At 37.3% G+C, this 15,816-nt stretch overlaps 1 long non-coding RNA gene across 5 annotated transcripts in view; it reads left to right on the top strand.

Annotated features, from left to right (window-relative positions):
* LOC106030169 (uncharacterized) overlaps positions 1–15,816 on the top strand; it is a 108,228-nt gene that overhangs the window by 27,765 nt on the left and 64,647 nt on the right. For 4 of the 5 annotated variants that reach the window (XR_010829157.1, XR_010829158.1, XR_010829159.1 and 1 more), the window contains one exon: positions 12,975–14,215. This is a non-coding gene — a long non-coding RNA (uncharacterized lncRNA). The remainder of the gene's footprint in view (positions 1–12,974; positions 14,216–15,816) is intronic. The other variant, XR_010829161.1, reaches the window with a different exon arrangement.

The following is a 15,816-nucleotide window of genomic DNA, read 5'->3' on the forward strand; positions in this document are numbered from 1 at the left end:
AAACAACAATGGCTTTTAGACTTCTGCTTAAAATAGAAACTAGATTTTCTCTGAAATTCAAGAAAAGATGGATTAAGGTCTCTTCTTCCACACCTGTCCTGTCACTTTGTACATATCCTCGTATGCCCTTACATTTTCTGGTGTTGGTCAAAAGCAGAAGTACAATACTGATCCATTGAAAGAAACATTTCTCTGAAACTGTTTTCCCCATCTTAATACAAATAAGGAAGTACCAGAAATTTCATTTGAAAGCCGACAGTTGCAAAATTTCTAACAATTTTGCAGACAAAGGAGATTAAAATACAGAAGTTACAGATGAAGAGCTATTGTTTGGGTGCTTATTCAAGCGTGGAGCTTGTCAACATATCCAGTCCTAGATAGTGTATTTTAATGCTTAGAGTTTTGGATGTTCAACTTAGCCCCAACTTTTTCCAAAGTGACAATTCAAATCACTGCTTGTTTCTAACAATCTTTGGGTGGTTATCTCTCATCTTCATAATATATGGATATTTGGAATAATTGCTAGTCATTCAAGTGTGATAGCTGTGAAAACAATGATTCAGAATGTGCATTTAGTATTGTATTTTACATCACCATGCTGATAGCTATGAAAGAAAAGGTGGTCAGTAGTTTTACAATTCGGAACCATTTTAACTTATTGCATCTAGCATTTCTGTTAACCAGAGAAAAAGATCGTTATATTGAAGTGCTAAGGAGCAACAGATACACGTGCTTCCTCTGTGGATCTTTGGTGACATTTCTATGCTGGGGGATAGGGCTGTGAAAGTTGCTGCTAGGCATGAAGAGCTCTAGTCAGGTTAGTCTTCATATATACTAGTGTAAATGATTCTTGCATTAGGTCTTTCATGTCAAAGACCAGGTTAGCTAAGAAAGGAAGGAATAACGACACAACCCACAGCTTGTTGTAATGAGTTTTTCCTGACAGATTCTATCTTCATACACCCCTAATATCCTTTCAATCCATAAATGCTACATATTGTTAGCTTCATACCATAGCAAGTCTGGCAAATGCTTTACCAACACAAGAAAAAACACAGAAGTAGTGAAGAAGGCCGACTGTATAAGAGGCAAAACAGAGAACAAACTAAAAACTCCACAAAAAGGCAGGAATGCAGTAAGAAGTCATTCCTAAGGCAAGAGGGAAATAAAAGAAGATGGAAGGAAAGGAAAGCTTGATCCAGCTACAATACAAAAAGGAAGGATAAATAATGATAAAAAAAAAAAAGACGGAGCCATCACATATCTCTTAATAACTTTTTGACTGGGAATATCTGATCTGGAAAGAAAAATAATCTTAGTTGCTCAGATGTGGGGTTGGTTAGCATGTTTAGTGCTAAATGACCCATATGCATAGTCAGTGATGTTACTGTCCAGCTGAATAAGAAGTTATCTGTTGGCCTTCAGCCTCACCAGATAATTAGGTCTCTTCCAGTGCACACCATTCCTATTTCTTAATGAGTTGCTGTGGGTGTTGTAGGTACAGACCCTAGCAGGGTAGTGGCAGCCCCTTGTGTGGGGTGGAAACCACAGCTGCACATCTTTGGTATTGGGATTGCTAGGAATCTGGCTTTGAGGAAACTTGGACTGGCCCCATCTTTGCTGAGTTACATCCTTCCTGGTGTTACGTGAAAGATGAGGATGAGCTCTGAAGTTCATGGAATTAAATAGAGCTTTGTTCCTTATGGAGAGAATTTAAAGGCAAAGTCATCTATATGCCATAGCTGGATAATAGGTGAGTAAACACTTTTGCTGATCACTGTGAAAGGAGCTGAACCAGTGAAGAACCTGAGTTGCTGAAAATTTGTTTATCATCCATTGAGTTGGTGGTACTAGACAATGGGTGAAAGAAAGCTTGTTTGTCTTATCTACATTATATATCCTCCTTTGCTGCCAGTAATAATCCCATGGAGCTTGGTTTAAAGGATATTGTTAATGGCACCCATACAGAGATGACCGCACTCGGTATTTCTGATGTTTCTATTTCCTCACTAACAGTCTTTTAATCAAACAGCTGTGTAGAGAAGAAGGGGAGAGAGATCACATTTCGTTAACATTGGCTTTGATAGACTTGGAGCTAAAGCCAGAGCTAAAATGGTACGTCACCGGTCTAAGAGAGCTAGGAGTGAGGTACAGTGTTTCTGTCTTTCGCTTGATCTGGGATGTAAATTATCCTTATCCCATTCTTACTTGAGTGCAGTTGTGGATCTGTGCCTTTCAGCTACTCTATTAAAGGTGTGCTTTTGATGATAGCCAGCACTGCTCAGCAAATAAGAATCAGTATGTTGATATTGGCACTATACATAGACGGTTATACTTTCCATATACAAGGAGCAAGGCATTTTCAGCTTAGTTACTGTATTTCCCTTAATGTGAAGGGAGAAATAAAACATTTGACTGTTAAAAAGCATTTACTCTCCATTTTGGGTACCTTACAGATTTCTTCAAGTGATGGATTTCTTATATAAAAAATGTAATACACAGAATCTATCTGTGTAGTCTTCATCCATGAAATATAGGGCCTTTCTAGATTTTAAGAATTAGAGGGTTAAGGAAGTACCTTTGTAAATGAAAAAGCTTTTTTTGCTTTTTTTTTTTAACTCAGCTTCATTAAATATACTTACTGCACATTGTATTTTCAAGTCACTTAGTTTTTGTGCATGTCTCAGATGTGATACATGATTTTTATTTCTATCATTTTATTGAAGCGGAAGTCAAGAGATAGGTGATGTTAGTTGTCTTACAGATAACAAAATGCTTGAACAAGAGGTATTACTACTTGTTGAATTTTACAAGAAAGGCTACAGGACACATTCTTGCTCCCAGTCCCTGTTTAGTAAACAAACCTGTTTTCATCTTGAGGGGTATGTATATATGTGCACGTGTAAACAGAAAGAAAGAAAATGTTCTGGAGCATCATGTCTTTGTCTAAGTCCTTGCGGTGTACTTTATAGCAGCAAAAAGCGGTTGTTGCAAGCAACTCTGGAGAAAGCTTTTAATAATCACTTGGCTGGGTAAGAAAGAAAATGAGTTTCAGAATGTCATCAATGGTGGTGATCAACAGTCTGTACTTTCAGTCTTTTTCTCATGTTCTGAAGGAAACATCAGACGTGATTTCTTATGATGCTCTAGTACTTTCACAAGTTTAGAGGAGTCAGCCTCAGAATCCTGGGCAAGTGCCAGTTGGCACAGCACATGCTGACACTTTACTGTTAAATAGGACCATTATTCCTTCTTCATATTCTGTTCTACACTTCTCTTCTGTGAAATGTTGTTCCAGAGGTTTCATTGCTAAGTGATACGATCCCTCTGGTACACAGTTTATAAATCAATTTATAAAATGTGGTGAGTGCCTTGATCTTCTCTGGATTAGAGGTGATCTGCAAATAAACATGCACATTAATATATATATTTTTAATTTCACAGCCAGCACTGTAACTTTGAAAAATGAGTTACTTTTATAGCCTATTATTTTGCAGTGCCATGTCTGAGAATGGAAATCATCCAAGTCTGACAGATGAGCTTTCTCTGTGGACAACAGACGTAGATGGAGTACAGCAATGACAGCAGCATTAACAATGGCAGGACACCAGGGAGCGAGTTGCAGAGCCCTGGAGCATGAGACTGGCCTGCTTTTACTGAGGTGGATAACAATTTTTCCAGACTTTGTAGCTTTGATCAGATTCAGTGGCTGCAAGAAAAAGTCCCCAGAGTTGATTTTTATAAGTCTTAGTGCAGAGGGTGCTGGTCTTTATTCATGTTTTACAGAAGTAGCTGCACTTGATAGTAACTTCCAATGTCTTTCCATACCTGAATTATGATTTTAACAGGAAGAGTGTTGTGATGGCTGACAAAGAATTGTTTGAAGAAATTGGATGCTTTAGGATATCTAGTGAAACTTCTTATAGGTTGAGGTCAAATTTAGTTACCCAAAAACTGGAGACAACTTCTTTAGAATACAATGAGGCAAAAATTAGTTTCTAATGAGCCTGTGGCAACAAAAAATGTAATACCTCTGACGTACAGCCATATAAAACTGCAGGGTTTTCATTCTTCTTTTTCATTAGCAGCAGCTGAATGATCCCCTGTCATAAAATACAGGTTTAAGTTTAGGACTTAAAAGGTACACACTTTAGAAGGAATGCTAGCAAGAAATACTTTAGATGTGCTGTTTTTTCCAAATGTTAGGAGGAAAAAAAAAAAAAAAAGGAAAAATTATTCATTTGTCTTGGTATCTAAATATAAGGTACAATAAAATGCATTATTTAGCCATGCCATGAGATTATAGGAATTTTATTCTTTTTTTTTTTTATTTACTTTTTCCTTTTTAGCCCTTACAGTGAAAATGTTACGCCTTCCGATGTTCTGCAGATAATTTATACTCATCTGTCAAAAGAAGTATTTTTTCTTTTTTATTTCTCATTACAGAAACATAGTTCTTATGATTATACTGACCTAATTGTCAGTGTCTAACAGCTTTGAATTTCCTCTTATTAATCTTTTCATGTTGGAGGGGAGCTGGCTGGACCACTTGCTCTGAAAATTAGGCTTCCACTTGGACTCACAAAATCACAAACTGTTTTTTAAAATGTAGACCATATTTTATAGACCATTAGTACTCACTGTGACACTTCTTGAACCATAAGGGCCACCCCATTAAATTACACATTCTCAGTGAGATAGGCAGTACTTGTCAGAGACATAAATAAAGTGTGAGGAATGATCAGGTGAGGGTCTAATCTCTCAGGTTGTGCAGATTTATTACACTAACTGCTCTTTGTTGCTAGCAGATTAACATTAGCATTCCTGGGAAATATGTGTGTTAAGAAAGAATTGACTGAATGCTCTTACTCTTTAGGAGAAAAGGAGTGACAGATTACCTGAAAGAAAAGGTGCTATGACAGAAGCCTAAAGACACAAGTGAAAGGAAGCTATTGAAACATACTGAGAACTGTACGCTCAAGAAGACTGGGTAGAGGAATTAGGAAAACATAAAAAATATGAGATATGAATATAATTTCACGGTTTAGAATAGTGGCTAGAAGTCTTGGTATTTAAACAGTCATATCATCAATGGGGACAGATCTCTCACTCTAAGATCTGGGTCAGAATTCCTGTGTGAAATCACAGACGGATATTGTTAAATGTGACAAAAAAACATTCAACAGAAAATGTTGCAGCATTTCCTTCTTGTCAAATGTTGTATATATATATGCATATATGCATATTTGGAAGTCTGACTAGCCTGGAAAAGTATGTCAGTATCTGGTCTCAAGTATCCTTTTTCTTTCTGAATTTCCCAAGACATGGAGATTTTCACTGCAGTATGAATTAAACTGTTTGCAAGCTTTTATCTATAAAACATCATTTTAGTCACCAAATCTATTTTCTAGCATCTTTTTCTTCACAGTACTTTCTTTGCTAGATTTTTTTGATAACAACTACTAAACTTGGAAGACCACCTACATTGCTACAATGCCTTTCAGCAACTACAGCTTTCTAAGAAATGCATTCACTAATTTATGAACACTAAATAATAGCCTATTGTGTCTGTGTGAGCATTCCCATTTTTCCTCTAACAAAGCACCTATTTTCAACATATGGTTCTCAGTATGGTCATTTTCAACATCAGCATTTCTAGAAGAAAAATTGTCATCAGAGAAGATAGATGGTCACACACACACACACACACACAAAAAAAAAGCCCTTTTGCTTGTAAAAACAGATACAAAAGGATTAATGTGCATTGGTGTATTAATCTGTATACATGCATTAACTTTAACAGAATCAGTTCATGTGATAAATGATGTAGTTGATTTTTTTTTTAATTTATAAAAATATAATGCAATAGTTTCTGTTTTATTCTTTTCTTCTCCCACAACAGATTGCTGCTTACTGCTAACCACAGTGCTAAAAATTTTATCATTAATAGGCTTTGTAGCAGAGTTCACAGACCCTTAAGAGAAATGGACCAATCTAAACAGGATAGCTTCCAATAAATGGGGAAGTACTTCATCCTCTACTCATGGAGGTGTTACCTTTCTGTTTGCATACTTCAGTACTGCAGTCTGTCAAGTCATTCAGTCGAAACTGTGAATCGAGTCTTGACAAACCTCTTACATTACTGTACCAAGAGGAGAGCTCTTAAAATAGTTCTCACAGTTCTTGCTTCTGGCTTTGAACCTTAGGCTCCCAGTTCAGTAGAGCATGGTTGTATTCCTGGAGCACAAGGATGGAAACAGCCAGCAATGGTGTGAAGTTGTTGATAATTACTTTAATCATCAAGAAAAAACATAATAAATATGAATTTAGGACATTCATAAGTAGGACATTCATAATATGTGGTTATATGTAGCTGAAATGTTTTCAAAAAGCAATCATTTAAGAGTGTTTTTCAGTTTTCTGAACAAAATAAAATATTCAAAAACAAACAAAAATTGATTTATTTTTTTCTGTTAAGTTATGTAACAAAACTTGGACAATGCTGGGAACGGGAACTTCAGCAATCTTTCAGGCCTCCCATACCATGTGATAGTGCCCTAAGGCAACTCCAAGCAGCAGTAAATAAATGAGAGTCCTTGTCAGAAAGAGTTTATAATCCGTGGGCTTTCTCCAGAGCAGATCAAATGCAATCAGAATCTAAACAGGAGCTCAAAAGGGTTTATGAGAGAACGTCAGGCTCAAAATGTTCTGAATTAGTACTCAATGAATGATTGATTTTTTCCCTCCTTTTTTGTTCACTGGCAGTTAAAAGAAGAAATAAAAGTTATATCATACAGGTTTCTGCTACTCTCTGGGTACAAGGACAGGAGAAATTTTGAACTAATTTTACAGCTGGTAAAATCCTGTCAAGTAATATCCAAAATAAATGTCCTCCATTTTTTAAGGGAACTAGAATGCTAATGAATATGTCCTGATCAAATAACCAAAACTGAAGGACGATTTTATAAGTTATTTTCATTTTAAAATGAAAAACAAAACAAACAAACAAAAAACACCACACATAGAAACACACATGAAAGTGTTGAAATGGAAAATTTTGACTTTGAGGAAAATTTTGCTATTGACTCCCCTTCCAAGTGCAAGTCATGTAATCTAGCAAAACTGGTCAAATCAGCTTGCCAACATCCCTGCATATTTGCAGTGAAAGAATTTGACTTGTAAATTTCAATTAACTGTTTTCTTAAGAAATTTAATGACCTCCAAATTACTGATCTAAAAAGCATCTTTAATTTCTTTGGTTTTGGAATTGTTTTCTCACCATTTGGGTGTCTATCTTTTTCCTCCTATCTACTTTTTGATGTCAGAGAACCAGTCTGTGACTCATGCCCTCTTCCTTTTTTCTGTGGCCACTTTTTGCCTCATCTGATATTTTTACCTTCTTTACTATTTCCTTTGTTCTTGTTGTTTTGGTCTCAGTCCTTGCACATTTGTTGTCCTACCCATCCCTGACTTACAAATGTCTCTCTCACTTGTTTTCTGACAAAGACTTACAACTCTCATATTTTCTGCTATCCTTGTGTCCCTGCTCCCCGTCTCCATTGCTCAAGTCCTTAACGTCTCAGCTGGGAGGCCTGAAAGGCAGTTGAAGCAGAGTGACACATGCCCCCCAGGACCCGTCCTGCCTCTTTGTCAAGAGAAGTTACACATTACTGTTAGTGCTGCCAGAACTGAGGTGTGTCTCCCACGTTTATTAGGACATTAGGACATTAGGACATTGCAGGGGATGTGGGTGAGAGATGAAAAGCAGCTTTCAATTTAAATTTTGTGCTGATCTGACACCTTGATTCATCTTGGAAGAGTTTAACCCCCAAACAGTCAGTGTCACTGTCTGGCATCATTCCAGAGTCATTTCTGACTGCAATTTGCTTGCTGAATTCAGTTAATTGTGGACAAGTCCATGTTTCCCATGTGTTCCATGAATACATGAATATATCTTCATTTTAGCATTTGGCATGGAAAATGCTGCTGAATGTTTTGTATAATCAGTATTAACAATGCTCTCTGGTTTATTTACTTACATACAAATTTTATCAAGCCTTGTAGGAGCAGATGACTTTAAACTTAAGTGCTGCAGTTTCTGTACTGCAACAGGATTAAAGTGCTTTAATGTCAGGCTATTGTCTATCCTCTGTGTTCTAATGAGAGTATTTTATTACAGCTCTTAATATGACTGGACTGGAGAGTTTATGAGATCATTCTAGGTATTTAATGGCAGCGCGTCGCTAATTATGTCTCCTATTTTTGATTTAATAAACTTCAATGTCTGATGGCAGCCTGGCAAATATAAACCTTTCAACCTCATCAAGTTTTGAGAGGCTATGGGCAAAAATAAGCTGTCATGACTGTATATGAATAGTATTTAAGGTGCAATTGCTGATTCTTTAGCAAAGAAGCCAATAGTACATCAAATCTGATTTCTGATTAAAAGGAAATTAAGTGGGATGATTCTTGGACATGGGATTTCTAATAATGTAAAACTCTTGGTTCACATAAGTAACACAAGTAAGTTGACATAGATTCTGAAGCCCTGAAGTGGTCAGGCAGTTGGATTTGATGATCTTTGTAGGTCCCTTCCAACTGAATTTTCTATTCTATTCTATTCTATTCTATTCTATTCTATTCTATTCTATTCTATTCTATTCTATTCTATTCTATTCTATTCTATTCTATTCTATTCTATTCTATTCTATTCTATTCTATTCTATTCTATTCAAAATAGAAATGAAAGACTCTCTTTCTTCCACTATCCACTTGCAAAGGGGTGTTGACCTTTTGCCAGGCCCATCTCTCCAAGACTGGGAGAAGTTAAAAAAAATAAACAATAAAAAAAATGTCTGCCCTTTCAGTCGTTTTCCTGAGGTCTCAATTTAGTTCTGTACTAAGAAACTGGGGACCAAATCTAGGAGTGAAGATTAAAATGGTGCACATGGGCTCTTTGTGGCTAGGTAGTTATCCATGTGATTACCCAGAAAAGATACAGGAAAAGCCACTGCAGAAGTAGCTTTTTAATTTCAAGTACCATCTCCCTCCTCTGATCACCCTTTGTCCAGCTAATCTTTGCATATCACCATACAGGTCATGCTTCTGTCATTCTCATGAGGAACCTGATATTGCATCCTGAAGGGAAACAGGACTTTTTTTTTTTTCCACTTATTTCAAAGCAAGCATGTTTAGACATTTTGATTTCTCTACAAAGACACAGGCACAAACACTTGCAGATGTGTCTTTGCGTTATGTGTCAGTGCTAACTCTGGCCCTGAGTCTGTATTATCGCCTCATATAATTGATTACCTTTCTCTTTGAGCTCAAAAAATCCAATGGCATTTTTTGTTTTGTTTTGTTTTAAATTATGATCTTTCCCACCTAGCTATTGAACAAAATAATCTATTTCAGTGTGTGACTTTAGAAGACATTTAACAGAGCTAAACTTTTTGGTCCTACTCTCCAAATTGAGCTATAATGAAGAGCATGCAACCCTCACAATATTTTCTTTCCAATGTACATGTAAAACCACTAGAGTATTTTAACATTTTACTTCCAGCTTTAGCCAGTATTAAATGAAATATATCTTGGCCACCACAGAGCCAACAGGAAAAAGGTCAGTTTACAACTTAAAAAAGAGTTGGAAAGTAACATTTTGGAAACTGGTCTTTGTAACACGAACACATCAAACACATTTCACAACATTAAGACTGCTATCACTGGAAAATGTTAGTTTAACAGATGTGTTTATTTAGGTGATTTTCAACTTAGCCTGTGAATTTAGATTGCAAGCCCAAGAAGAATGGCACAGATAGTATTTTGCTTTTGTTTAGCTTGACATTTCTCATCTCTAATTACTGGTGAATCAATTGAGATCAGACACCCAAGGAAAACTAAAGTAAAATCTTTGGTTATACTTTGGTTATACATTTTTTTTTCTGGTTATCTTGAATGCTTGTAGGCAGTGGGGTAGCTTCTCTCTGCAATCCAGCCTCTTTATACCACTCTTGACACACAAAACCTCTCAGACTCCATCTGATAGCACCAAGATGATACTCTTTGGTAGCATTTTAAACAACAGCCCACATCTACACCATACAGAACCCCCTGAGCTCTTCAAAATCACTCCAGCACCAGACTACAGGTGCTACCTTAGGGCAATCAGACCTATGAGGCAAGTTACTTTGCTTCACCTTCCAATAGCTCGTATAAGATTATAGGTCCTCTTTTGTAGTATTGTACAGCTACCAAAATTGCAGCTAGCTGTAGCACATTTCCACTATCTTGGGGAAAAACAAACAAAAACACAAACCAAACCAAACCTAGAGATAGGATAAGGGGGAATGTTTTTAAACTAAGACAGGGAAGATTTAGGTTAGAAATTAGGGGAAAGTTTTTCACGCAGAGGGTGGTGAGGCACTGGAACAGGTTGCCCAGAGAGGTTGTGGATGCCCTATCCTTGGAGGCATTCAAGGCCAGGCTGGATATGGCTCTGGGAAGCCTGCTGTAGCGGTTGGCAACCCTACCCAGAGCAGGAGGGTTGAAACTATATGATCTTTAAGGCCCTTTTCAACCCAGGCCATTCTATGATTCTGTCATTCAAACCAAACCAAAACCAAAACAAACAAAAAACAAGCAACCAGAAAAACACTTAAAAATCCTAAGATGCCTCCAGATCAAAGAGGTTAAGCAGTGCAGAATCCTCAGCGTCATCTCAAACTGACTTAGACCATGCTAAGAGTGTTAGTTGTCTTGTGTTTTCATGACTGCTAGAGTCTGTTTCCTAGTCTATGAATAAAATTGTATGACAACAACTTATGTTGAAACACGTGGAAAACTCGGTTTTGAAAAGGATTCTCAGTTATTTGCATTGTCAGGTCAGAGTAAGATATAGGAAAACAATTGATTTGGTTCCCATTTAGCATTTGCTAGCAGACAGTTTTGTACAATGTATTTATATTTTATATAAAGTAAATGTGCATGGAAAAATAGGTGGGAAAATATTGGCATGCTAACAAAGGTTGAGTCGAAGAAGAAGAAGAAGAAGAAGAAGAAGGAAGAGGAGGAGGATGAGGATGAGGAGGAGGAGGAGGAGGAGGAGGAGGAGGAGGAAAAGGAGGAGAAGGAGAAGGAGAAGGAGAAGGAGAAGGAGAAGGAGAAGGAGAAGGAGAAGGAGAAGGAGAAGGAGAAGGAGAAGGAGAAGGAGAAGGAGAAGGAGAAGAAGAAAGTTTTTATTTTTAAATCTTAAAATTAAAAGGAAAAAGAAATTGCTTGAGGTTCTATTTTGCATAGTCAGGGTAAGGACTTATAAACAGCTGTTTCATGACAATGCACTCTTTTGCCCTGTCCACTGGCTCAGTTGCAGTATTTACTTTTGTAAGCCTCTGTCTGCTCAGTTCCTCATAACCTAGAGTTGTGCCGAGGCAAAAAGCCATGAGGAGAAATGAGTATTACCTCCTTTGTACATCTGTAATATGGGAAGCCTCCATCCTAACAGGAGCCGCCATAGTCATTATCTGTGCCTAATATTTCAGTTGTGTATGCTCCCTGAATGAGGCATTACTGGTAATTGGCATTTCTTGGCTATTGTGGCTAAAAGCTGTAAACACTGCACTTTTAATTAACAAGATATGTGAAGAGACTCTGAGGAACCTTCATTAAGCATTTCCCAGTAATGTCAGGATCTGCTGATTTTTTTTTTTGTTGTTCAAATATGCTAAAACGGGATTATTCTTAGACACAATTGTTCTCTGGGATAATGAGAAGAGGAGAAAACACAGGCATGGGGTTACTTCCCCCCCCCCCCCCAATTGTTTTTATGGTGTGTGTTATTGCTCTGCATTTTTTACCCTGTAAATCTGCAGCTGAATTGTTTGTAGTCTGCCATTATCTTTGATTGTCGTCATAGACCCAGAGCAAGGTGACCACAGAGGAAGTGGAATAAGATCCAACAGTGCAAAAAATGAGTATAAACTTACATTTGTTCCTACAAGGTGCCTGGAAGCAAAGTGGTAATGTCCATCACACTCTACCCTCATTATATCACCATCTTTTGAAGCCACGCATTTTTTTTATGTTAGAGAGTGAAGTTAATGAGGATAATTAAAGTAGCTTTGATTTATTTGGAAGCCAAAGCTAAGTTAGTAAACCTAGAGTTAAAACAAAGAAACTGTTTAAGCACTGAAAGTCTTTGTGTAGCCCACAGTTTGTCATACAGATTTACTGATTGGTTTTAGCTCTACACTTTGTCTCCATCTGATTAAATGCCAGTCTACCATGGCTCTTCCAAAGTATGCTTTACAGGGGTTGTAATTTGATAATGAATATTCTGCATGCTAAAACTTGAAACTGTGTTCTATAATCTCTAAGCTCTAAACCAATATGGGCTTCTTCTTCCTATTTTCATCCTTAAAAGTTGTGGAAATTTTTCCAGGCAGTGTGTATCATCTGAAGTCATCTGAAAAGTCATCTTAAATTCACTTTGATTCTTAAATGTGAGCTAATGTGCAAGTTTACAGGCAAAAGTTTATTTCAAAGCAATGTTAAATCCTTTGCTGAAACAGAGACTCGAGAATGCATCATAACAGAGTATCTTTCTGTGTTCTAGAGAAAGAAACTTAGGCAGTATTCCTGCAAATTATAAAAAGTGCCCCAAATAACTAGAGACATCAAAATGTCATCAGGTTGTTATGCTTCAAATTACAAACAGGTGATACCGTGATGTGATGCAAAAAGAGTCTATCCCTGAATTTCATATCAGGGCTCTCTTCAATATCTACTACTAATGATATTGAACTGTGAACTACATTTAATTTAAGTTTGTACTTAACTCTGTCTGCTCTGACAGTTTTGAAATCATTAATCAGATACTCCACAAGCAAACTGTTACCCCCCGAAAAATATATATATATATATATATATATGCTTTGGGCCTTTCTTTTGATTTTTTTTTTTTTCCTGCCCATCTGCAGGAGCATGGCTGTCTTCCAGCTCAGCTGTTGTGCTGACTAGAGTTAAAGGTGGAAATGCTTTCTCTGTGGACTGCCATATAGAAGAGCTGCCCAACACCTGCAGCCCAACAACTATTCTCTTAAATGATTCTTCAAAACTAGAAGTGTGGTGAGAAGGCACCCCTGTTTGAATCGCCTGGGGAACTGGATGGATGTGCAACCTCATGATGCAGAAAATTGCAGCCTTCATAATTTGCATTCGGTGGCTCCATTTGTATCATCAGAAATCCCTTTTTATGCACTGACTACAAGAGCAGAGGAAGCTACATTAGACCTCCTGAAACTCACGTTGCACTTGAGCTGTTTCAGAGCAGTTCCTCACAGGGTGTTCCTGGAAGCAGGGCTGTGGGAGGAAGGAAGCCTCAAAGACATCTGAAACACAGATCCTGAACTGCACTGGGACACAGACACTTGCTCACTGAGCTGTGGAGGACACCTAAAGAAGGACTTTCACTTCTTGCCAACTAATTTCCCCCAGAGTTCCCCCATTTTGATTTTTTAAGGTATGTAGTATGCATCCCGGGGCTTTCAGCCTTGTGAGTATTTTTGGTACGAGTCTCAGCATTGTGACGGCTGACCATCCTGGAGTTAGAGAGCTGTGAAACTGCTTTCACTCTATCTGTAATTACAGATGTTTCCCAACTGTGACAAAACAGGAGAGGTTTTGCTGTGGTGTTGTACAGACTTTAGTTCTAGCCTCACTCACTGCCTCTGAAACAATTTTGTGCAAAGACTGGTTTCTCCTACCAAAGCTGTCAGATGTGCCACTGTTTTGTGATGATTCTGAAGTACTCAGAAGTACAGGATTCACTAGCAAGTGTGGCTGAGAATTTATGACCTCTAGATTTGTAGCTGAGATAGCTTCCCAGGGTCATAGGGCATTTTCAAGGAGAGAAAAAATAATGGCTTCCACCTTCCCGCCTCCACCCTCTACTTCGATAACCTGACTGCTGAAACTTTCATATAGTTACAGGCTTGTCCTCTGCAGGAGGCAGAGTCAGGTTGGCAAGACTTCTCTAGAGACTGCTGTTTTCATTTCCTACTTCCACATGTGCGGAGGCAGCACCGTGAGGCCAAAGATGAGGGGGATTCATGTGTCTTGGAGTACATAACTGAAGAGTGAACTACCAGGTAATGAAACTGAAGTACAGCTATTCTAAGAGTCAAGAAAACCATGTACAATGAAGGAAAAAAAAATGCAGGTACGTGGGAAACAATATTTTGCATTAAAACACCACTTAATATTTGGAGGGACTGTTACAAAGAAGTTGTGACCAATACAGAAGTTTCTCAGCCCTAGAACTTTGTTTAGGATAGTCTAAACTGTGTTTTCACTGTTAAGTCACGGAGGTAGGAGGCCTGACTTGTCAGCCAAACTGTGTCAGAGTTCTGGCCTCATGTTGGAAAAACCACTTAGGTCAGCGTTTTTAATTCAGCGAATTTTAATTCTGATGTTTGTGTGTATGAGAGAGAGACACACACATATAGTCCTGTTCCTATAGTCACAAAAGCTGTTTTTTTTCCCCACTTTTTCAAAAGATGACAATACACAAAACTCCTTCTGTAATACTACAATTTCTAGATTGTTGATACTTCTTAACGATCCATATCAGAAATTTTATTACTGAAGATCCAGAGAAGTCCTTGTAGAAGGAAATAGTTCTTGTCTTTCAAAGTGTAATACTGCCTGTCTTTACTTAATCATCATGAGGATTAATTCAGTCATATTTTACCTGCTTTTTTCAGGAGGATTAATAATAATTCGTCATTTTTGAAACTCTGATATACATTCTAACATGATGTTTGACAGGTTTGCATAATGTATGATTAATCAATTAGAAATTTTGTACATTTGCATGACACCACATGAATATTCTTCTGATCTTTCTCCAACACGCTTGTAGACACAGGGCTCCATACAGTAGTTGGAAAAAAGGAAATCTCTTCATTTGGCTCCCACTTATGAACAGCTTCAAAAAGAAATAGCTTTGCATTCACTAATACAAGAAAAAAAAAAAAAAAAAAAAAAAAACAGTGTGTCTATCAGGAAATCTGATATGTGCTACACTTGCTAAATCCTCTTTTCAGTGAAATGGATTAAGTGACATTATAGAAAAACCTAAGTGAAAAAGTGGGATAATAAACTGCATGCTTAAAATAGAAGGTAGGATTATGGTTGCTGCCCTGGAAAAAAAAAAAGATGTTCTTTGTACTGTGGAACAAAAAGCAGTTCCATACATGCTTCAAACCTTCATTCTGGATCTGAGTTTTTGAGTAGCTAGATGTTGTTACTGTCATGAAATTTCAATGGACAGAGGCTACACTTCATTCTTTGGAATGCAGATGAAACTTCAGCTGCCATCAGTGACATTTACAACTGTATACTAATTAGCAGGAACTGCATATGAAAACTCTTGTTTTATGAATTATTGTTCATAATCTGCAGATTAGAAAAGACCCCAAAACTTGAAGCATTCAGAATTATTACGGAACCAAGGTATACTCAAGTTTCTTTTTTTTTTTTTTTTGTTTTGTTTTGTTAATCTTGTGGTGGAGTGAACTAAAATCCATATACTAGATACAAAAAAAAAAAAAAAAACACAAAAAACCACACCCTCTTCTATTGTGAATCTTATTTACACATGCCCAATTTGGCATGGATGTAGGTGCAAAAGCAAACCACTCATCTGATACTAATTCTTGTATAATAATTCAAGATGGTTGACCAAAGATCAGCTAATGGAGAAAGGAATGTAATTTGTTGACAAACACTTCAGTTAACATGTGCAAAGTGTATGCTTAT

Source organism: Anser cygnoides, chromosome 2, assembly GCF_040182565.1.
Source record: "Anser cygnoides isolate HZ-2024a breed goose chromosome 2, Taihu_goose_T2T_genome, whole genome shotgun sequence".
NCBI classification, from domain to species: Eukaryota; Metazoa; Chordata; class Aves; order Anseriformes; family Anatidae; genus Anser; species Anser cygnoides.